The sequence below is a fragment of the Varanus komodoensis genome, unplaced genomic scaffold (genome assembly GCF_004798865.1).
Source record: "Varanus komodoensis strain SLA01 unplaced genomic scaffold, ASM479886v1 scaffold5, whole genome shotgun sequence".
Classification (NCBI taxonomy): domain Eukaryota; kingdom Metazoa; phylum Chordata; class Lepidosauria; order Squamata; family Varanidae; genus Varanus; species Varanus komodoensis.
This window is the reverse complement of record NW_025336087.1, coordinates 39,360,692-39,378,596: the sequence shown is the minus strand read 5'-3', so window position 1 is coordinate 39,378,596 and position 17,905 is coordinate 39,360,692.

The following is a 17,905-nucleotide window of genomic DNA, read 5'->3' as shown; positions in this document are numbered from 1 at the left end:
CAAATTATGAACCTGAGTAACTATACTATTAAGAATCATGGCACTGAAACTTTTTTAAAAGCATAAATAAATAATAAAATTATAACATACAAGTCAATAATTTTTCCAGAGGGAAAGGCTGAAGTATGGAAAAGGCAACCATACAATAGAACCTTTCGATTCAGGTATTTAATGAGAAGAATAGATGATACATAAATGAAGGCAGCACCTCTGATCCCAGTAGTGATGAATGAACATGTCCTATTCATTGTAAGAGGAGGTTTCCAGTGATCTGCAGAATAGCCTTTCATCACACTGCAAACCTGCTACAGCATCCTCACTGCATTCATTTTTTCCTTCCTCCTGCTACCCTAGCAACAGCAAATATACATAGTATAGATCATTTCTGTTCTTGTGTTCAGCAACAAGCCGAAATCTCTGTCATTCAGAAATGATTCCCTTCATTAGAAGTAGATAAAAAATGGGAAAAATGTGAATGGAATTCTGTATATGTGAATGAAGGAGCTGGCTAACATACCAGCATTTCTGTGAATGAAGCAGGGCCTTGCAGCCTCTGCCAGGCAATCCTTGGATGCTAACTATCTGAACCAATAGGATGCAGCCTGGATGACTCATTCAACAAAGGCTTGCTAAATAGTGGAAGATTCCATTTCACACACAGGTAGGATATGCACACACACACATTAGATAAATACAGAGTCTCCAAACCAGTAATTTATCCTACTACATTTTTTCCCTGAAGGCTATTTTAGTATAGATAGATATAGTATAAAGAATGCATTTGAGCTTCAGTCCCCAAACATTGATTTAGTTGGTTGATGCCTACTGAGGATGGGAACATGAGCATACATACCTTGATGCATATGAATTCACATTGCCAGGTACTTTGGGCACAATTCAAGATTTGGGCAAAGCACTTCCCCTGTGCTGAAAGGGGCTTTTACGTTTAGAAGATGCTGAACTAAAAACACAGTTCTGAGGCTTTTTAATTTAGGAAAAAAGTAAGGGGGGAGTGAGAAAGACAACCAAGGTCTATAAAAGATGTGTGACATGGGGAAGATAGAAAGATATCTGTCTCTCTCTGTCTCTGTCTCTTTCTCTTTCAGTCTCTCATAATGATAAGATCCAGGCCATCCAATGAAACTAATTACTGGGAGATTCAGAACAGACCACAGCACTTCACAGAGTACAGACTAACCCTAAGGATTTCACTGGCATGATCTGGTGGCTTTAAAAGGAGATTAGACAAATTGGTGATGGAAAAGGCTATCAAGGGGTGTTAGGATAGCTAAATGCTACCTCCAGACTCAGAAGCCGTCCAACAGTAGAAGAAAGCTTTTGGCCTCATACTCTGGTTGTCCCTGTAGGAGACATGATGCTGAAGAAGAAGAACTTCTGATTTGATCCATCAGGATTCTTATACTTTATATTTGCATACAATATGGTACAAAGGTTTCATGTATGCCCTGTTTCTCTGAAAGTGGGCGCAGTGTGGATTCATTCAGCTAATTTACCAACTTGTGATATACTGAAACATCTAATAGTTGCATGTATCTCCCTGATCCAGGCCCCAGGAACAAAGCATTTGTGGAGCCTCTTTTCCTACATTTCAAACCATGGGCAATGCCATTCCTGGCAGCAAGGCAAGGAATTGACTGCGTGGATGAGCTGCAGCGCATTGAGCACACACGGGGAAGGAGGCCTTTGCAAGGGATTTGAGACTGCAGTTGAAAGCATGATGGTTTTTGGCAGGTCCACAGCAGCCATAACTTCATAGGCTGCAATTTAGAAGTGAGGGAAGTCAGAAAACGGCTGGTGGTACAAACCGTAAGAAGAGCCCGCTGAATTACACCAAGGGTCGATCTGTTCTGGCATCCTGTTCACACCATGGTTAATCAGTTGCTAACCTGGGATACACTGGGAAGCTCATGAGTGGGACAAGAACACCGCATCTCCTTCCTGCTCGTGTCCTCCAGCAACTGGTGGAGGCCTACACAGGCATACCGCGTCTGTTACTATCAGAGTATGGTAGCTGCTATCGTGACTAGAACCACTGATAGTCTTCTCCATCTCTGAGCCTTTCCATATTAATGCCATTCCACTTAACAGAAAGAAGAGTGTGCCGTTGCTTAAGGCACACTGTGGGGAACTGCTTATTTTCTAAATTTGGTACACATGGCTATAGCACCCTTCAGAGTAAGGGAAGCTAGTACTAAATCCTGACTCTAGCTTCCTGATGAAATTCCTGCTGCTTGATCAAGCTACATCCAAGAAAGCCTGCTGTATCCTTTTATCTTTGTACAATACACTATCAAGGAAAAAAGAAAGTCTACAATACAGAAAATTTGATAGGAATGCAAATTTCACCCATTCGCAGCTGTATAACCTCCTTGCCCTCTGCTTTGTATGGTTGAGTGGAAAGGCTTTAACCCTAACTCCAAAGTCCACATTACTGTTGTTCAAAGGCCTTTCTATTCCCATAACATCCTCCACCCAAACTAGAAAAAAATCTATGCAATCTCTCGATTATCTGTGGATTAATTCCCATCTGTTGCAATCAATGGGAGAGAATCCAGAAGAAGGGGAAAATATGCCAGAAGCAGGGAGGTGGAAAAAGGGCAAACTATCAGTTCTTCTTCTTCTGCCCTGCCAGGGCTTTGGATATGCTGGATACTCTGCCTTCAGTTCTGTCCCACCACTCACGGTAAGATTACTCTGCCCAGATCTTTGCATTAAAGAAGTATTGCCATTCAGTAAATAGGAGGTTTTTGGTGGACTTGGCTACAAAGACTTTCTTGGAAAAATAAATGAATACATAACATATAGATATCTCACTCTACAATGTAAATGTGTCTTCAGTCAACTTGGATCCTGGGATCTGATCCATAATGATAATACTGATGATGAAGATGATGATAGTGATGTCAATGATGATGATGTCCTAGATGTCATAAAAGGAATTATTGACCATTTCAAAAACTTACATGTTTTCTTTATAACTTGATGTGAGTTGCACTTTCTACCTGCTGTATTAAACATGGGGCAGTGGAAGACTTTATACAAATAGAGTTCAAATGGACTTCTGGTAAATTCAGAGGAGGGGAGTGGACGATGATGATAAGAGATATCTCTTGACTTCAAACCAATCTTGAACACTGTCTTTGAAAGAAAGCAAACCCAAGCCCTCAATCTCTTTGATATGGCTCTTCCTTTCCTCCTCGATGTAGCACCTTTCCCCTCAGTCACATGCACAGCCATGTGAATTTCCCAAGGCAACTCCTGCAGTTGTAAGTATCCACAGAAATCAGTTTCAAAATAAATTGCTGGTGGTGGTGGTGGTGTTGTGTTTCAAAGCATTCCACAGAGAAGAAAAATCCATGAGTGCCCTCATAGCCTTCCATACTGGGGGTCTGAGCCTATCCTTGCTGGACAAGACAGTACAGAGCTGTTTCTGAACTGAACCAGACTGTCCTAACAGAAATAAGCAATACGTAAATAAGAGTATAAGTTTGAGCTTTTCCTATTTTGCAAATTGAGGCTTCAGTACTTCAATTTTTGAAAAATCATGCCACCTCCCCTTTTATATTCACTGTCTGTTTCCATGGCAATCTTGTTGCTAAGGATGGGCCTAATAAGTGCATTAAAGCCTTGTCTGCATTTGGAAGTCATTCCTGGAAGAGGACAGTTTAACAGCAGCAAACCATAGTGGAGGACCTTCAAGTCTGGGTCTGTGAGCAGCTCTTGTGACTACACAGTGCAGTCTGAACTGTAGTCTCTGACAATGAATGCACACATTCCAGTTGAACTTAAAGATCTGGTTTGCATGACACAAGAACCCATCACGGGTGACTAACCATGATGGGTTGCCATGTTATCTGAATGCAGGCCACTTCCTACAGGGCGACCTATTTTTCAGCAAGAAACAACCATGGCTCATTCTAGAGGTTCTTTGATCTATGGTGGGTTGTCATGTCATCTGAACTTAGGAGAGCAATTTCATTGTGGCTTGCTAATGAGACACTCAGTAAGAGTGACAAAAAAATCCCCTCTTGCTTTTCACAGATGCATCCTCATGCCCATCAGGGACAGCTCCTCCACAGATGGTCAACTGACATTTTGAACTGATCATCAATTATTTTTAAAAATAATTGTTCATCCCCAGAAAATGGCACAAATATGGTGGTGATGATGATACAGTCTTTCGCAAATATGGTCTTATGGCTGCCTTGTATACGGAATCCTGAAGGGTCAATTACCTTGAATGTTTCAGTTGTCAAAGAGAGCAAGGTGCAGTGAGCAACATACGTGGAAAGTAACAAGGATTTGTACAAGAACCAATTCCCAGGTTGTCAGAATCAAAAACACCAAGATGGGGAAAATGGCAAAAGCAGGTTCACCAAAATGGGAGGACAATATTTCTCCACCAGCAATGTGATTCTCTCAATTTTAAGTGCTGAAGTGTCAGTTCTCAGTATTCTCACTATTTCATGACTTTAGCTGCTGCAGGGATAGGAAATGTTGTCTCTTCACCTTTCATGGATCCAATCTGAATGAAAGAAAATTCGGATAAAGATGTCAGTTAATCGTTTTTTCAATGATTTTTTTTTAAAAAAGATACCATACTTCTGCCACTATCTATCATGTGTTCTTCTCATGAAAAAAGAGGTGGTCCAAATCTGCACTATTTCTTAAACCATAATAATTGTTCGCTGTCTCCCGCTCTCTGCTTGCTTTTTACAAGAAGCAAGCCAACGTCTCCTGGGGAAACACATTGCTTGATGATGCAGAGTAGCACATGAACCATTGAATGCAAGTTCACTTTTGAAAATACTTATTAATTAACACAATTTACATCAGTGTTTCAAGTCCAAAAATTAAAATTAGCATGAATATTATATTAATTTGCATGCAATTACTTATCTTCTAAGCACACATACACTACCATTTAGGCTAGCATTGTTTTACCTTTCATTAGAGAGCCTGTCACTTAAAACTACTAAAATTTTGATTCTGTAAAGTGTTTTGAGCCCTCTCAGAATGAAAATGAAGCTTGGCATTTGGAGGGTTAATCTGGTGAGTCGTGACTACTTGTAACTGTCAACTTCTCTTCCAGGGTAAATAATTAAAGCTTCAGGAAGAACGAGCACACAGGAAGCAGTGGAGATTGGATGTACATAGGTGTGGAAGGCATTCATTTTTATCCAATCACTGAATAAAGAGCGCATTATTCATGCAATCTGGTTCATTCAGTGCTACGTGACCTGAACCACAATGGGAGACTGCAGCATCCAGTGCCGAACAGGACTGCATAAAGAGGCAAAGCGGAAAGGACTCTAACTGTAAGCAGCATGGTGTTTCAGGCAGAGCAAAACACTACACTGGAGTTTGTGTACCAAACCTGTGGTTAATATTAAGCAGAGAAAAGCACTTGGAAATATAGATTGCTTGCTAATTAGCCCTTTTGCCCCCTCAGGATTCAATAAAGCTAGTAAGTTTACCAGAAAAGGAAGTCTTACTTTGCCTTGTCCTCTTCTTTAAAATCGCCTTGCATTATTTCTTTTATTTAATTTTGCATGTATATTTCACTTTTTGCCGTAATCCCACTAACAACCTTTTAAAGTAGCTCATATCATGAATCAGTATGGGGGACAACAACAACAACAAACAAATAGCATCTTGTAACGGAACTGAATAAACTGTGTTAGCCCTGCAGTGCTGACTTCTTAAAGAAACTGGAGATGCTTTGAACTATTGCTCTTCTTTCTTATTAATATATTGCTCCCTTGCATCTGCTCAGATCCTTTCCACTCTTTATGTCCCGTATTCACTGAAGCTAGCTGCAGTACATCATCATACAACATGCATCTTCATAAAGCAATATTTACAGTTATTTAAATGAGTTTGAAAAGCTAATATTCAATATGAGGGTGAGGCTCCCACCTTTCCAGTTTGGTTCCTGGAGACCACTGCAATGGACAGGTAAGTGGCAGGAAGATGGACCACACCTGCAAGAATTAGGAGAGTGAGTTGCATGAATGAATAGGCAGCTAATTGAAGAATGATAGTCCATGGAATCATAGAACGTTAGAGTTAGAAGGAGCTAATCATGCCATAGGGTTCAACCTTCTAACCAGTTTTAAGCAGAGGGTAGCTAGCATTTCACATTATTTAAAAGTCATACTTCCATAATTAAAGCCCAAAATAATATTTGCATTTTTTGCAGCCACACCACCTTTTTGGCTCATACACAACTTTGATCTACAACAATGTCAAGATCCTCCTCACTATTAGTACTGTTGAGTACTGAATATCCCCCATCTTGTATCTCTACATTTCATTTCTTTTTTCTAGCTGCAGTCCTTTCCTCTTGTCCCTTCATTAAATTTCATTCTGTTTCCCCCGTCCTCACCAGGCCAGCACTCCAACCTATCAAAGGTGCTTTGAATTTTGTTTCTGTCTTCCAGGTTTAGCTACCCGACCCAATTTTGTGTCATCTGCAAATTAAATAAGTATTCCCTGCACCCCGATCCAAATCATTAATAAAAATGTTGAAGAGCCCTGGGCCCAGAACAGAACCCTGAAGTATCCCTCTCATTACCTCTTCCCAGTTTGAGAAGGTGCCACTGATAAGCACTCCTTGAGTCTGACTGTGGATCCACATGATTGTTGTTCCATCGAAACCACTTGAAGGTGGTGGGCCCAGGACAGAACCTTGCGGTACGCCATTTGTTCTCTTCCCACGGTTTGAGAAGATGCCCTTGATAAGCGCTCTTTGAGTTCAATTCTGTAGCCAACTGTGAATCCAACTGATGGTTGTTCCATCTAGACCACTTTTAGCTAGCTATTAATCAAGAAATCATGAGGCACCTTGACAAAAGTTTTGCTGAAGATATATTATATCCACAGCATTCCCACAGTCCACCAATCAACATATGAAATCAGATTAGTCTGGGATTTGAAAGCCAGGATTTGTTCTTGAGAAATGTTCTTAGGAACAAATTGGCTTCATTCCTCCTCCAAGATTTTTCAGAGATAATCGAAAATAGTTCTGAGAGTTCTTCTGCCAGTCCCTTTGTTACTCTAGGATGTAGTTTATGAGGATATGGAGATTTTAATTCATTCAAAGAAATGAGGCATTCCTTGACAATTCACCGAACAATCTCACACTGAAATTCTGCTCCCTCCACTTGTACCACACCTTTGCTAGGGATTGCATAGTTCCTCTCTTGAGGCATGGCTGATTCAAAGTTGGAATCAAGGACTTCTGTCTTTTCTTTGCAATTTGTTATGATTTTGCTATCCTCATACTAGCTGAACCACTATCTCTTTCTCTTGCTATGCATATATTTGATGAAAACTGTTGCTTTTACTTTCCTTCAGCTCATGTTCAGCTTTAGCCTTCCTGATGCCATCCCTGCAATTCCAATTCCTACCTGTACTCTTTTAGCCTTACCTTCCTTCCTTCTCCTATAACTGTCCTTTTTGTTTTCAAGTTATATCTAAGCCTTTTGTGAAGCCACATTGGCATCTTCCACTGTCTTATACCTTTTTTCCTTGGGGGAATTGTTTGCAATTGCACCTTTAGAATTTCCTTTATATCTATCTATCTGGGGGCTGCTTTTCTTATTAGAGTCATTTGCCATGGACCTTATGTATCATTGTTCTGAGTTCATTAAAACTGGTTTTCCAGGGTGTGTTTGGCTACATTTGATATTTGCTTCCCTTAGGATCAAGACTTCAAGCGACATAGTCACTTTCCTGCAGAATTGCTATAATTGCCGTTTTATCCCTCTAGGATAACTTTATCCCAGAGCCCATTTTATCCCTCTAGGTCATCCCTCTAGGACAAAGTTATCAGCAGCATGCAGTAGGGAATTCTTGAAGGGGGCATATTTAGCAGACTGGCTTCCCAAAAGATATCAGGGATTTGCTACAAAATAGCTCCTACATCTATTACAGGCTCTGTGGTGCCTGCCCCAGTTGCCACCCGCTGCTGTGGAACACTGCCACGTGAGTTTCTTCGGAGCACCCGCTCCCAGGCATTGTGGGAATGCCACTGCCACTGCTGCTGCTCTTCTCTGACTTTCCAGCTGCTGCCAAGTGGCTTGGCTGGCTGGTGGAGATGCATCCTCCTCAGCCACCTTGTGGCATGGCACACTGGGAGGCCGAAGGGGTGGGGACAACCCATCGGGGTTGCTATATTAGCCACCTGGTCTTAGGAAGTGCCCTCTTTGACACCTGCTCCATCCACTACCTCCCGGTGTGGAATGCTGCCCCATGAGCCTTCTCAGAGAGAAACCAGGGGAGTGGGACCCTATTGATTCTCCTGGACTCCTCAGTGGCTTTCAATACCATTGACTGTGGTACCCTTCTGGAGAGGTTGACCAGATGGGAGTTGGGGGCACATTGGATGAGCAGAAACTTTGTACAGTTATCTATGCACTGGTAACCTCACAGCTGCATTACTGTAATGTGCTGTATGTGGGGCTGCCTTTGAAAACAGGCCAGTCATTGCAACTAATTTAGAGCAGAGCCGCATACCTGCTGACAAGGACTGGTTTCTATGAAAATGTCATGCTGGTCCTTCAGAGGCTGCATTGGCTGGCAGCTGCCATCTGGGCCCAACTCAAAGTGCTGACATTAATATGCAAAGCCCTAAACAGCTTGGGACCAGGATATCAGAGGGAACGCCTATCTCCACATGTTCCTGCGCGATCATGGAGGTCTTCTGCAGAGACTCTTCTCTAAGTCCCTTCCCCCAACAAGGTGAGCCAGGAGATCATAGAATCATAGACTAGTAGAGTTGAAAGGGTCCTTGAAGGCCATCGAGCCCAACCCCCTGCTGTTGCAGGATACCATGTTACACCATCCCACTCAGCTGGCTGTCCGGTTTCTATTTGAATGTCTCTAGTGTGGGACAGCCCACCACCTCTCTAGGCAGCTGGTTCCACTATTGTATTGCTCTGACAGTGAGGAAGCTTTTCCTGATGGCCAGCCTGAATCTGGGTTGTCACAACTTGAATTGATTATTCCATCTCCTACACTCTGACATTAGCAAGAAGAGATCTTGACCTTCCTGTTTGTGACAGGCTTTGATGGCCAGGAGAAGGGCCTTCTCTGTAGTAGCACCCATCCTCTGGAATGTTCTTCCAACAGAAATCTGTCAGATGTCTTCACTCTTTTGTTTCAAAAGCCAATTGAAAATGTTGTTATTCCATAACTACTTCGGTGAGTAATCTGGTTTTACAATGGTTTTTGTTGCTGCTGCTGTACTGAGAGCTTTAGTTGCCAGAAAATTTATTTATTTATGGAATGATTGTTTAAAATGTTTTTATTATTAATCAATTGTTTCTATTGTTTATTAACTGTTGACTGTTTTATTATCTTATTGCTCAAATGAATTGTTTTAATCTGGTGTTTTATTGTCATACTATGAAAGCCACCTAGAGAGCCTTTTGGCTAAGGCGTATAAGTGCAATAAATAAATACATTACTGCTACATCATACCTCTTTGAAATACTGGCAATTTGCTTTTCAAGAATGTCATCCTTGTCTTAGGCTTGACTGGGTGGTTGGTGGTGGCCTCGGATCACCTTTTATCATTTGTTCCATTCATTTTAATCCAAATGCTCCCGATGCTGCTCATCCTCCTATATTTCTTTGAAGAGAAATAATCACAAGCCTTTCTATTTCTCCTCTTCTTCTTGAATAAGTTAAATTCTTCAACTGATGGTAGAAGTCATCCCACCCAGTTTCCATTACACTTAGTCATATTTCCCCTCCCACCACCACATACTAAGAGTTCAAGGTCATGCTGTTTATTCTTCATACCCTTATAAGATGAGACCCATGTAAGGGCAACCCATCCCTTGGCAGCCAGCCATTTTCCAGGAAGTGGAGCCTGTGGGGGCATCATGGCAATGCCACCATCGTAGCCAGGCACGCACCTTTATCTTTTCTCTTCCAAGTACTGGAAGGATAGATGAGAAAACTATGTAGGCCCAAAGTTCTTGAGTTTCCTTCCCAAAAGTGATGTGATTTCTTCAAAGTTCCACTTGGTGGTATCATTGATTTCCACGTGGATGAGAAGGAAGCAATTTGTCAACGGGCTTTATAAGCTTTGGCAACCCCTTAGTCATACCTCTAATCCATTCTCCAGGGAGCCAAAGTACATGGCAACTCCATGGCTCTTCATGACATGCATAGCTTTCCATCCCATTCAACAGGGAGTTTCCCACGACTACCACTGTTTCTTTCTTGTGGTCTTAGTTTCATGGCCTATGTCTGACCAATCTTCAACCACTTGCTTGCTGATGCTTGAGGTGCCCTGAAGCCCCCCCTCTGCAGGCTGCCCTCCAGGCTCATCCTCGGGTACCCAAAAATAGTGCCATTGCTCCATTGCTTCCACTGGTGCAGAGCGTCTTCTAGTTCTTCTGCACTTGTCACCTTTTTCCAGGGAGTTTCCTCTACTTCATTTCCCCTTGCCTCAGGGTTCTCATGTCAAGCCTTAGCTTGCTGTTATTCTTCCAGCTCCTGAACTTCACTTGGCCATTGCAGTTCCAACACTCTGTCTTCTCCTGTTCCCTTGAGGGTTGACACTTGCAGTTCAAACACTCTCACTGTTCTTCCAGCAGGGCAACCAGCTTGCACCAGTTGCCTGTGAAGGCCATATTGATCTCAAGCAAGAAAACAAACATTGCTCAGATCTTTCAGGTTAGTACACTAGAGAATATTTTTCATCCATAGTCTCTACTCCCTTTCTGCTCCTACCTTACTGAAGTCTTGGAATTGACTGTGCTTTGTCCTGACTTTCCTGAAGGTTAACAAAACAGTCCTTTAACAGGTTAACCAAAGTTAGGTTAACAGGTTAACAAACAGGTTAACAAAAGAGTAACAAAAGAGTACATGAGTGTGTGTGTTACAGGTAAGCAACTGTCTTTCTTTTGTGTGATCTATCATACTTATGACAGAATAGTAAGCAACTTATCAGCATCAGGGCCAATGTGCCAATAATGGAAATACCACTTGACCAAAAGCACCATCATTCCTGGCCTGTACATTTAGCTTATACTGCCATACATATATTCAGAAATGAGAGCATGTTCTGGCCTCACACAGCTCTGGGATTGCCATGATGTTGAAGTGATCAAGTTGAATGGTCTTAAGTGAATGTGGGACTGCAAGGTTAGTTAGTTGCCTATGAGAACATGAAGGATAGGTGAGCTAGACATGAAAATATGAATCCTTTAGGTCTATGGAGGTGAACCAGTCAACTCATCATAGGGAGCACAGGACATTTACCAATGGGTAGGTGGAAGGTGACAAATTCAGTGACCATTACTGAGGCCTTGGATATCGGATGCAATGTGTTGCCAAACATGAAGCAAAAATCAGCAATGATCAAAAAGGAAAAAAGGGGAGGGGGAGAAAAAGGTTGGTGGGAAGGCATGGCTGGAAGTCTGAGGTACTGCTTAGATGTGTTGTTGTTGTTGTTAGTCGCGAAGTCGTGTTTGACCCATCGTGACCCCATGGACAACATTCCTCCAGGCCTTCCTGTCCTCCACCATCTCCCGGAGTCCACCTAAGCTCACCCCAACTGCTTCAGTGACTCCATCCAGCCACCTCATTCTCTGCCGTCCCCTTCTTCTTTTGCTGTCAATTGTTCCCAGCATTAGGCTCTTCTCCAGGGAGTCCTTCCTTCTCATTAGGTGGCCAAAGTATTTGAGTTTCATCTTTAGTATCTGGCCTTCTAAAGAGCAGTCAGGGTTGTTCTCCGCTAGGACTGACCCGTTTGATCGCCTTGCAGTCCAAGGGACTCTCACAAGTCTCCTCCAGCACCACAATTCAAAGGCCTCAATCCGTTGGCGCTCAGCCTTCCTTATGGTCCAGCTTTCACAGCCATACATCGTAACTGGGAAAACCATAGCCTTGACTATACACACTTTTGTCGGCAGGGTGATGCCTCTGCTTTTTAGTATGCTGTCTAGATTTGCCATAGCTTTCCTCCCCAGGAGCAAGCCTCTTCTAATTTCTTAGCTGCAGTCCCCATCTATGGAATTTATGGAAAGAACCCTGCCTAATCCTGGAGGACAAGGAGGTGAAGCTTCCCTGGATTGGAGGTTGGCATTATTAGCCAATAGATTGGCAACTCCTGCCTCCTGTCCAAAATCCCTTGCCAGGACTGAAGTAGCCAGGCTTTCCACCTTAATCTTTCTCTACAGCAAAGACCTCCCAGGTGTCACCAGGGACTGCAGATCCAGTGATCCAGCAGGAAACTTGAGCAAGGTTGGCACAAAGAGTACATCAGGTTCAAAGATGGCTAAGGAGGCAATCAACAAAACTGAGCCTGCTTCCTGGCCTGAAAGAAGTGACATCATCAGTACGACTTGCAGGACAAAATCCAGCTTCCTTTCAAAACCATTTTGACAGAGCTAATCAGATGTTTGTTAGTTTTGACAGTGACTTATGCTTACAGATATGCATGTGTCCCTTTTAAAAAGGTAGTCCTGCCAAAACCCCTGTTTTAAAACAAATCATAACTTTTGATATCTAGCTAGCAAATTCCCATGCTCTTCGAGTCTCAAGAAAGGGTAGAAAAAGTGCAGGACACGGTTAACAGTGACTTTAGAATGAATGATCTTCTCACTGCCCTGCCCAGCCCTGTGTTTTCGTGAACTTGCTTCATGAGCCTCTCTTGCGGATTTGCTTTCCCTTGGCAGCTCACCTTTTGACAACTCTTGAGAGCAAAGCAAAACCTATTTTCAGCCTCTCTTTGTAAGTGTTCGTGGATGGAGCTTGCTTCACCTCCCACAATATTGTCTAGATGAAGCTCTTCATTTTGTACCCTCAAGTACCTGCAAAGTTGTGCGAGACCAATTTTTTAAAATCTTGCATTTAAAAATAATAAAAAGCGGGGGACAGCGAACCAGTGGCAACCCTTCTAGCATGCCATTTTGGCACTTTGGAAGGGCTGTCCATGGCTGTCATCTCAGAAATCACCAGAAGCAATCTCTGGGGGAAAAGTGAAAGGAGGAAAATAACTGCGATGAGTGCAAAAGTGCTTGCAATCAATATAGTGGACAACAAATCATTGTCAGTTGCTCCACCGAACCACCTGGGCATCAGTGAGGTGTGGCTCTTGCACGCAGCGATTCAGGCAAGCTTGGCAGGGGAGCAGCAGTCTTGCTGAGTGGCTTGCTCATCACCTCCTTGCACCCATGATGGGGTTGGTCACCCAGGTTCAGATGACACAACAAGCCATTATGGGGACAAGAACCCCTAAAACAAACTGTGGCTTGTCCAGGGAGCTTGTTGCCACACTGCAGGAAGCAGGCCAAATTTGCAGAACGTGGCAACCCACCATGGCCACTTACCCACAATGGGTTGCTTGCTGCCTATTTCTCCGTCCTTAGAGCCAGGGGTGATCCAAGATATTTGATTGCCTAATGCAAAGGATAAGATGGCACATCTCCCCATTCCGTGTACAAAAGCCAGTCAGACAGCCTGGACAGAGCATGCTTATGGGCTCAGGGCAGCCACATGGCATCCCCAGATCTGTCTCCAAACCATGTTGCCATGTCCTCAGTATCTGTCACCTGAAGTAGCTCTCCCTCCCTCTCCTGGCAGGGCTAGCCTTTTTACAGTTCTCTCTCCAAGTTTTCCTTGTCGGATGCAATTCTGTCATTTTTCCTAATATGGATATGGCGGTGACAGCACTGAAAAGGGAGTAGCATCTCTGTTTATCTACTCATGCACAGCAAGACTCCTCACTACATACTGAGGCTAGTCTCAGCATTGCATGCATGTGTGATATTCTTAGCACAGTTAAGCCATTTTTTCATAAACCATTCTGGCTACTTGTGCAATGTTTCTTTCCTTGCCATTCTTTTCCTGTTATTCCCTATCTTCTCCACTATGAAAATCCCTTGTGAAATCTCAGCAGGAGCAGAAACAGACCCACATTATGGGAGGCTTGCTTGTTTGTGAATTATAGTTTGAACCAAAATCTGGCAAAACACAGAAAACAGAGCAAAGATAGTTAGCATGCCACAGTTATAGAGTAAGCTGCATCAAGCAAACCATTCCCGGTTTTGCGCTTCCTAAGAACAAGAGGTTGGTGAGGGAAGGATCAGGATGCAATCCATTTTCTGCAGTGAGGATTTGGGATCACTTTTAGGGGTTTCTCCTGTGTTAAGACATGAGGTGTCTTGAAATTCCTGCCTGAATCATATGATGACTGCGGTATGCTCCCTATCTTCTGTTTGCTCTTTGCTTTTGTGACTGCAACCTTCGGGTGAGGTGAGCATGAGAGTTCTTCCGTCTTTCTTTTGCATGATGCACTGCTGTTTGCTGTCTCCAGTAAATGCTTTCCCCACCCGCCTTGAACATCCTGTCTTGCCCAAGGTGATGTTGCTGCTGCGTTTATGTGAGTGGGTTTCAGTGTTGCCATAGCAATGGAGACCTGTGGGTGGGAGATTTCAGCTGCCATTGTAGGTGTTCCCCTTCCTTCTCCCTGTTAATTTGTTATGAGAGCTACTCCAATATGGCTTTATTAAGAGAAGCACTGAAAGATATAAGTGCAATTTCAGTCCTTCCAGTCTAGCTGTACCATCAGTCACTACTGCAGTCGTAGATACCTGCTTTGCTTCATCAGTTCAGCAGCCTCTGATAGGAACGCAGCATTCCAGAGCAGACCCAGATGAGTGCAGTGCCATCCCTAGGCATATTTCATATAGAGAACTAAACCTCAATGTGACACCCCTCCCCTATTCAGCGACAAGCAGACATGACAGATGGAAGCAGGAGAGTGGTATCCTTCCAGATCTGGCCATCCGTTTGACTGCTTTTTATTGTTTCATGGTTAAGGTTAGCCCGGTATTGGTATCCACAAGCTGCAACTCATACACAACCCAGTAAGGTACCTCCTGACAGTATGAGTCACCGACTGCACACTAAGCCAGCTCTCTGCCTTCTGCACTGCTTTTGCATCTGTAGCTTAAAACCAACACGGCAATGCCAATGGGCCCTCCTCCTCAAGAACTGGAACTGCCAAACCACTTTCAGAAGCAACTTCTGAGCATTTATCAGGGCTGGCTTTTGAAATGATTTGGCACATTTTTATCCTGCCATTGCTTCACGGAGCTCAGAGCATGGAAATATCTCACAACAGCCGATGAGGCAGTCAGCTTGCCCAAGGACACCAAGACACCTTCTTTGCAAAATATGGAATGGAAACCCTAAATTAATTGAGTCAATAAAGGGGGAATGAGTGAGACACTGGCCATTGTTTTAGCTGTTTAAGGGCACAGGAAATTGTCTTGGTGGATCATGCCTCACCACTTGAAGAAGACTGAATAGGCTTCTTGAGCATTATGCCATGTAATGCATGAATTGCTATTTTCTGCTTCAGGACCAGATGAAAAATAAATGACTTTGGGGTGGGAAGATACCAAGCAAATGATTTTTCTATAGTGAGTTCCTCAGTACAGTGAGCTAAAGCACATTTTCAGATTATACATATGACATCTAAATATTGATAGTAGAAAAAAGTATTGCACTAGTCAATCTGTAAGAATGCCAAGATCACCACAGTAACCTTGCTTCCCGCGGTTGCGTCCAAACTTTGCAACCGAAAGTGTAAGCCTTCCAGGTAGTCCAAAAAACCCTGTATGTAGAGATCTGCCTAGAAGATGAGAATGGACAGAAAGTCTTCCAAGTGGCTCTGGAATGTGCCATTGGAGAAGACTCACACCTTGCAGGCCACAGAGTGTTGTGAACATTATCAGAATTTTCATTCCCAGGCCAATGGGATAAATGAGTTAATAGAAAATCATAAGTAATTGGAGACAGATGGATCAATAGATGCCACATCTGAACCCTGGTGTCAAGACTATGATTCCAGGACAGAAAACTACACATTAATTTCTCATGAAAGACCAAGCCACTTTAGCTTTAAACATACTGAATGTTGCCACTCTTAGAGGTCTCAATAATTGCCCACTGAGTCCTTCTAGGAACATTCCCTTGAAGACCAGCAGTCATAATAACACCTGAATTATCTGCCAAAATTAGGAAAAGGGAATTTATCTCTTTGAAATGCAACAGAATTGCCCTTTGGGTAATGTAGCATCTGGAAGGCACAGTAATTTAGGACACAGTTTTATCACCCCCCCACCCTCAATGCATGTAGGCCTTTGAACTTGGAGGCTTATGTGTACCTAAAGCAGAGTACAAGGTGCGGCAGCAATGATCTTAGCTGCCCTGGTGCCTTGCACCCCGAATTTCATCTAGATGAAGAGGTATGGAGGAGAAGGAAAGGTACCTGAGGTACCTTTGGGATATGGTATAAGGCATCACCTCCTGCCTCCACTCCACCCTCTGGTATGCCCTTTTACTTCCTCCTCTTAAGCCAATTTGCAACCTTGGAAAGGAAGTCAGTTTAAGTCTTTCTCAACTGGCTGTGGGGTGGCAAGGCATGGGTTTGAGTTTCTGAATCCCAGCACTAAGCTTGAACAATGTGTGGAGGCCATACAATTGCAACCTTAGTCATTTTCTGCTCTAGCTGATTTAATATTTTCAGGAAGTTACTTTGGTGGAAGATGCTGCAAGCATTCCACTTCAGAACTAAGGAATCAGTTCCTCTTGATTCTTCTCTTCATGAAGAGTGAGGAGAATATGGAACTTCAAAGCTAGATTTCTTGCCTGAAACCTCCATGTGCATGTACATAAGTTAAAGAATGTTTGTTCTGCAGTTTACTGAGGAAGCTCAACAGAAAAATCAAAGGAAGAAGTGGCACAATTCATGAAGGCTTTAGCCACCCCCTAAAAAGCCCTCCCCTTGATAATCTTTCACAGATCATTCCAAAGGAAACAAAAAGGGGAGCAGAACTGACTGTGATAATCTAGCTCCTGTTTTCCTAAAAGGGCAGGACCAAGTAGAAAAGGTTTTAGTCTTGCCCAGAGAGGAGTTCCTCAGTTATAAGTCTTGATGTTCGCATACAGCTTGGCTGGCTGGTAGGGGCAGAAGTGGGAGAGGAAGCTTACTTTCAGATAGCACATACTATAGACCAATGGTGGGGGGGGGGAATAAAAAGCTGTTAGATAAGAGAATTTAGCAGAGTCACTCACTATGTAGCACTGGGTGACTGTACAATTTGAAAATTGCAGTAGACGTGCATACACCTCACAAAATTGAAACAAAACCAAAAGCCCCTCAATAACCAGAAAACTTCACATTAAGTCCAGCTCCTTGTTCTAAGTCAGAAGAGTGGAGCAAACAGTGAAAGGATTTTCAAAAGCATTATCCCAGAATAGCACTGTTCTTCTGAACAAGAGTCTTCTCGAAGTTGGTGTCCACAAAATGTTTTAGACTTCAACATTCAACATTGGCCATACTATTCAGCTAGTATGACCAATAGTCAGGAATCCAAAATTCTGAAGGATAACACTGCTGTACAAGATTTGGTGTAGGGACCTTTGTTTGAAGGACTTCTTGACCTGTATATATTTGTAAATCTCAACATGGCAAATGAAAGTGGAGGGACTGACAGGTGGACATCCTGCATCTATCTTTGAGGCTGAATGGGGCTACAGAAATTTTCATTTCTTAAAAAATACAGTCAGAACAGTGTTGTACAATTATTTAAAATATTCTTTTTCAAAGGGATGGTACAAATGGTCCCTACTGCAGATTAAATATGAGGAATGAAAAGATTCATCTGCCCAATAGGTGACTGATTGCCTCAAACTTTCCCTCTTAAAAGAGTGGCAGTAAATGCACCGACAACTGTGGGGGTTCCTTCATTTTCAGAAAAGTCAAACTTTCAAAATTGTGATGAGATAAAGCCTTTAAGATGCTATCTAAAGCTTACCAAGAGGGAAACATATTCTAAAGTAATTCCAACCA